Genomic DNA, 6,650 nt, shown 5'->3' with positions numbered 1-6,650 from the left:
AAAAAAAAAAAAAAAAAAAAAAAAAAAACAACCAGAGAGTAACTACGGAGTCTGAAGGCCCAGCAATCCACATAATAATTGGATTTGACCAGAACTTGCCTTTCAAATGAAGGACATGGATGTGCCAGGGGGATAAAACTTAATGGCCCTGTAGGAAGGTCACAGTTCTGAAAAATAATTGCCCCAGACTGGTGACATTTTACTACTTAGAGTCTCATTTCTTTGGGTCTTGTAAGGTGGGCAAAGCGGAGCCAGCCTCCTCACCCCATAATGAGAGATTCTAGTCTGGGTTTGAATTTGGGAGAAGAGAATAATAAGAAACTGAATGAGAGAAGAGGGCAGGAGGGGGCAGGAGGAACTAAAACGACACTAAAGGAAGATGCTAAAAGTTGTCAGCCATTTTATGTGAAGCTAATGCCATACTGGAATTTATACAGAGCAGCAAAGACATAAAAAATCTGTCACCAGTTTATTCTCTGCTTAAAGAAAGACAGGCTAAAAAGAATCAGGAGTGTGGGGTTTCGTTTCTTCATTTCTTTAACCAGCATGAGAATCGGAAGGAAGGTTATAACTCATTTATTTGTTCATCTTTTCATCCATTCATTGTGGTAGGTAACTTTGAAAGATGGTCACCATCAATTCTTGCCACTCCGTTCATCATGTCCTTCCATCAAGAGCTGAGTTTGTTTTCCCCTCTAGGTGATTCTGGGCTGGACTGTGACTTGCTTTGACCAATGGAATGTGCTGGAAGTGGTGCTATGCCCTTGGGAGGCTGCGCTGTGCCATAAAGGAGCTCAGGCTAGATTACTGGCTGATGAGAGGCCACACAGAGAGGGAGAGGCCAGGAGGAGGAACCTGAGGTGCCAGAGGTGAATGAAGCCTTCCCACCCAGCCCACCTACCGTTGGAATGCAGGTGAGTGACCTCAGTCAATGCCGGATGGAGCAGAAAAACGGCCCAGCTTTGAACACTGCCCAAATTCAGCACCAACAGAGTCATGAAATTGTTGTGGTTTTAAGCCACTGTGTTTTGGGATAGTTTGTCATCCAGCCATAGATAACTGAATATATATGTTTTTGGCAGCTGTATTTAAGGGGTTCCTTTTTTAGTTTTCTAAAATAGATTTTTGATCATAAATATGAGTTGAGATTTGTTAAATGACTTTTTCTGCCTCTATTATAATGGTCATGTGGTTACTTTTCTCCTTTAGTCCATTAATCTTTAATTTGCTCTGCATTTTTGGTAGTTTTTTAGCAGAGGTATTGCACATCATCTTTCATTAAATTTATCCTAAATATTGTATGTTTTTTGATGCTATTATAAATGGTACCTTAAAAATTTTTATATTCTAATTGTTTGTGACAGTATAAAAATAACACTGATTTTTCTATATATTATTAGTATTCTGTGACTTTGCTAAACTCATCTATTAGTTTTAGTAATTTTTAAAAAGATTCCTTAGGATTTTCTATATACACGATCATATTGTCTACAAATAGAGATGGTTTCACTTCTTCCTGTCCCATATTTCTACTTTTTATTTATTTTTCTTGCTTTATTGAACTTGCTATGACCTCTAGGACTATGGTGAATAGAAGTGTTAAGAGTGAACATCCTTGCCTTATTCCTGTTCTTAGGGGGAAAGCACTTACTCTTTCATATTGAAGTATGATGTTATCTTTAAGTTTTATATAGATGTCTTTTATCAGGTTGAGAAAGTTGTCTTCTATTAATAATTTGCTGAAAATTTTTATTATGAATGGATGTTGAATTTTGTTAAACACTTTTTCTTCATAAATTAAATGATCACATTTCCTGTCCTTTATTCTGATTTTTTAATGGGTTGAACTACAATGTGGTCTGCAGCCCCTAACATGGTCCCCAGTAATCCCCTTCTGGTATTCATGCCTTTGTGTAATTCCCTCTACTTGAGAATGACCTGGACTTAGTGACTCACTTACAATGAATGTAATACAGCAGAAGTCGTGGCTTGTCACTTTTGAGATTAGGTTATAAAAAGACTGTGCCTTCCATCATGAGTGACTTCCCTCACTCACTTGCTCCGAGGAAAGCCAGCTGCCATGTTGTGAGCCACCCTCTGGAGAGAGAGGTCCACATGGCATGGAACAGAGGGAAGCCTTTGGCCATTAGCCAGAGAAGTGAGGGCTTCAGTCCCAACAGCCCATAAGGAACTGAATCTTGCCAAGAACCACTTGAGTCATCATGAAGCAGATCTTCCCTCAATCAGGTCTTCAGGTGAGATGACTATCCAGGCTGACCCCTTGACTACAGCCTCATGAGAGACCCTGTACCTGAAAACCCAGTTAAATAGCACCAGGATTCCTCACCCACAGAAACAGTGAGATAATAAATGTTCATTGCTTTAGTATGCTGCATTTGGGGAGTGATTTCTTTATGCAGCAATAGAAAACTAATATGTACATTGATTACTTTTTGAAGGTAAAATAAGTCTTGCATTCTTGGAACAAGCCTCACTTCATCATGAAACATTATCCTCTTAAACATTGTTAAATTTGATTTACTAATATTTTGTTAAGGATTTTTGTGTCTAGGTTCATAAGGGATATTGGTCTGTATTTCTTTTGTAATGTGTTTGTCAGGTTTTGATATTAGAGATAAGCTAGGCTCATAAAATGAAATCCCTCCTCCTCTATTTATTTATTTTTTTTTTTTGTGGTACGCGGGCCTCTCACTGTTGTGGCCTCTCCCGTTGCGGAGCACAGGCTGCGAACGCGCAGGCTCAGCGGCCATGGCTCACGGGCCCAGCCACTCCGTGGCATGTGGGATCTTCCCGGACTGGGGCACGAACCCGCGTCCCCTGCATCGGCAGGCGGACTCTCAACCACTGCGCCACCAGGGAAACCCTCTCCTCCTCTATTTTTTGAAAGAGGTTATATGATGTTCATATTATTTCTTCCTTAAATTTTTGATAGAATTCACCAGTGAGCCTGGAGTGTTCTTGTAATGAACTTTTTTTTTCTTAATTATAAATTCAGTTGTCTTAAAGATATAGGACTATTCAGATTTTGTTTCTTCTTAGGTCACTTTTTCCCCTTCTCCAGCTTTAAATATTAAAAGAAAAAATATACGGGTTGATTATCAAAAGAAAGGCAATTATGTTGTAATAAGAACTCCTAAGGCTGCTTTGCGTAGCAGGATTGTACAACATAAAAGGAACACGTTGCCTGGAAATGTATTGATGGTGGGAAAAGACAGCATGGATGAGAGTTATGTTGGAGCAGAGGAGTGAAAAAGTATTAGGAGTTTTAGGTGTTAGCGAGTAGAGAGCAGGAGACTTTAATGAGTTGCTATGGCCTAAATCAGATTCCCTGATATCTCGGAAAGAAACATGCCTTAAGATTAAAATTCTTGTCTGCACCAAGCTTAAGAGTAACACCCGTTTGGGACAACAATATGGATGCTTGGAACACATGAGAGGAGGGATATTCAAAGCTTTGTAAGCATCACTTTTCCATTGCTCTGATGTCACTGAGCTTCATTAAAATAACGTGTACTTTGTTACCATTGCTTCATAACAAATTATGCCAAAACTCCTTGGCATACAACAACCATTTATTATTATGCTCGTGGATTCTTTGGGTCAGGAATTTGAACAAGACATAGTAGGGACAGGAGTTGTCTCTGCTCCGTGCTGTCTTAAAGCCCCAGCTCTCTCCAGCTCTCTTTTTTTCTCTACCCACTATGCCTTCCGGGCCCAGTCATCTGAAAGTCTTTTACTTTCCTTAACACACTCTGCATTTTCTCTTACTGAGGTCCTTCCTCCATACATGCTCTTCCCAGTACAGAATGCTCTTCTCATATCTCCTTGTCCAATTAATTCCCAGTCTCCTTTGGGGACCACTTAGATGCTACCTCCTGTGACCCTCTGCACCTGCTTTAAGTGCCCTTCCTCCAGGCTCCCATAATCCTCTGTACTTCCCCATTGTAAAGCTCATCACACATTATTTACTTCCTGATTCTAATGTCCAACTCCTCAACCAGGATGCTAGCTCCATGAAGCCAGAGACAGCCTCTATGCTGTTCAAGTGCTTTCCCTAGCATGCAGCACAAGGCTGGATATTTACTTGTTGACTGCACTAATGGGCAAGGCAGGCATTGTTGTTCCCATTCACAGAAGTGAAAACGTGGTGGGGGAGAGTAAGAACCAGGCCCAGTCATGGTCAGTTCATGACATAACTGAGTCTAAGTGCAGGTCACACCACCACCCAACACTCTCGTGCAGCCTGGAAACAGAAAATTTGCAACAAGCCCCCGCAGCTTTGGTCCTTGATACGCTACCAGCTGCGTCCACTGTCTTTCCAGCCTGGACATGCCAGGCAGCTGGGTCCATGGAGGGAAAAGTCCTGGTTATTAACTTATTTTTATTCATTTGCTTGTGAACCACCCAGTGGGAGATGGTGCATTTGATTTGTATTGGTAAGACACAGCCAGAGAGATGCAAGTTTTATTCCCATGATTAAGACTTCTCCACAACTAAAATATTGATCTTAATTAAGAAATAATGCAGGGCTTCCCTGGTGGCGCAGTGGTTAAGAATCCGCCTGCCAATGCAGGGGACACGGGTTTGAGCCCTGCCCTGGAAGATCCCACATGCCGCAGAGCAACTAAGCCCGTGTGCCACAACTACTGAGCCTGCGCTCTAGAGCCCGCGAGCCACAACTAGTGAAGCCCGCCTGCCTAGAGCCTGTGCTCCGCAACAAGAGAAGCCACGACAATGAGAAGCCCATGCACCACAACGAAGAGTAGCTCCCACTCATCGCAACTAGAGAAAGCCTGCGTGCAGCAACGAAGACCCAACACAGCCAAAAAACAAACAAACAAACAAATTAATTAATTTTAAAAAAAGAAATAATGCATAAGGAGGATGCTGGGAACAGTGGCAATGGGCTATGGAGACAAGAGGCTTTTGTGAGAAGAGGAGAAGATGGAAGTTCCATCCACTCTCGTTGCCAGCGTTTTTCTTTCCCACTTAGAATAGTGACAAATAGTTTTCTTTTTCTTTTTTCCATTTGGGAGAAAAGTACCCGCAAAGTACTTAACTCAGGGGAAAAACAAGCCCCAAAGCCAGACAACTAGATCACCCTGTCTCTTAACAACTGCTACTAATGGGTGTAGAATCAATACCATCGAACCTGCAGACTTCCCAGAGCAGACACTTCCAAATGCCCAGCTCTGAGGCAGGAGGAACTAAGAGGTGAGGCAGGGCTGGACCAGCCAGAGCTGGGCCTGTGAGATGGTAACCAAGCAACAGGCCCACACTCTGAACCAGGGCAACCAAGGGCATGTGGCTGGATGGCAAGCAGAATTCAAGACTGCGGCATCTCAAGGCAGGGTAAGAGAGGTCCCAAGGCAGAGAGCTCAGGAGCTAGAAAAACAGGAGGAAAGAGCACCTGGTTACCAGAGGTAAGAAAGCCAGACAGTCATGGGAATTTCTGCATTCTGTGGCAGTGACAACAACGAAATAACCTTGATACAGAAACCAGACCCCAGCCCACAGAGGAGCTTCCCATACACTTCCTTCTAAGGATGAAACCATTTTAATACTCAATAAATAACACACAGGAATACTTAACAAAAGAGCTATACAAGTGTCCACTAAGCATATGTAAAAGGTCTCCAATGTTTTAGTCATCAGGGAAATAACAACTGAAACGACGGTGAAAAACCATTTCGTGCCACTAGGACGGCCAACCTCAGAATGACACCATCTCTTGGTGAGGATGTGGAACAACTGCCCGTAGGAATGCAAAATAGTATAACCACTTTGAAAACTTGTTTGACAAGTTCTTGTAAAGTTAAACAAATATACATCTACCCTTTGACTCCGTAGTTTCATTCTTACTATTCTTACCCAAGAAAATGAAAGCACACGTCCACAAAACGATTTGTATATGAATGTTCATAAGCAACTTTATTTATAAATAGCCTCAAACTGAAAACAACCCAAATGCCCATCAGATTGGGAATGATGAAAATGATCATTCCAGGATGATGAAAATGTTCCATATCTTGCTTGCGGTGGTGGTTCCAAGGATGTAGGCAGTTGTCAAAACCTATCAAGCTGAACACCTAAGATCATTGCACCTTGCTGTGTGCTAATTATATCTCAGTTTTTAAAAGAAAAGCCATAGGCAAATTGGAATCTTTAGGTCTAGAATGACAAACACAAAGCTCATATGCCATTGCTTCTGATTCTGCTCCCATGGCAGACATGATTAATTGATTTCAGCATTCTGTGCCCTTGAACTTCAGTGGGGCTTCAGAATACATCACAGTGTAGCTCTTCAAGCAGCCAGTATTAGTCCACCAATCTGTTAGAGGTCAAAGCCAGTGCAACTCATTCTTGCTACTGTGATCTCAACTTGTTTCTCTAGTTTGGCGAGGCCTGGGGAAATTCAAGTTTTCTATGAAAATAATAATCCCATTTCAGAAAAGTTTTAAAGTAACTCAAAATCCCACTCTCCTATTACCATCACTAATACCATTGAAGTTATTTCCTTCTATTATGTTGTCCTAGGTAGGCTTATTTAGCATACAAGTGCAGGTCCTGTTTCTCACTATTCTAAGCATTTTTCTAGGATACTAATAGTTGTCATAACTTCTTATTTT

The sequence above is a fragment of the Hyperoodon ampullatus genome, assembly GCF_949752795.1.
Source record: "Hyperoodon ampullatus genome assembly, chromosome: 10".
NCBI lineage: Eukaryota > Metazoa > Chordata > Mammalia > Artiodactyla > Ziphiidae > Hyperoodon > Hyperoodon ampullatus.
The sequence above is the reverse complement of the archived record's forward strand: the minus strand, read 5'-3'. Positions refer to the sequence as shown.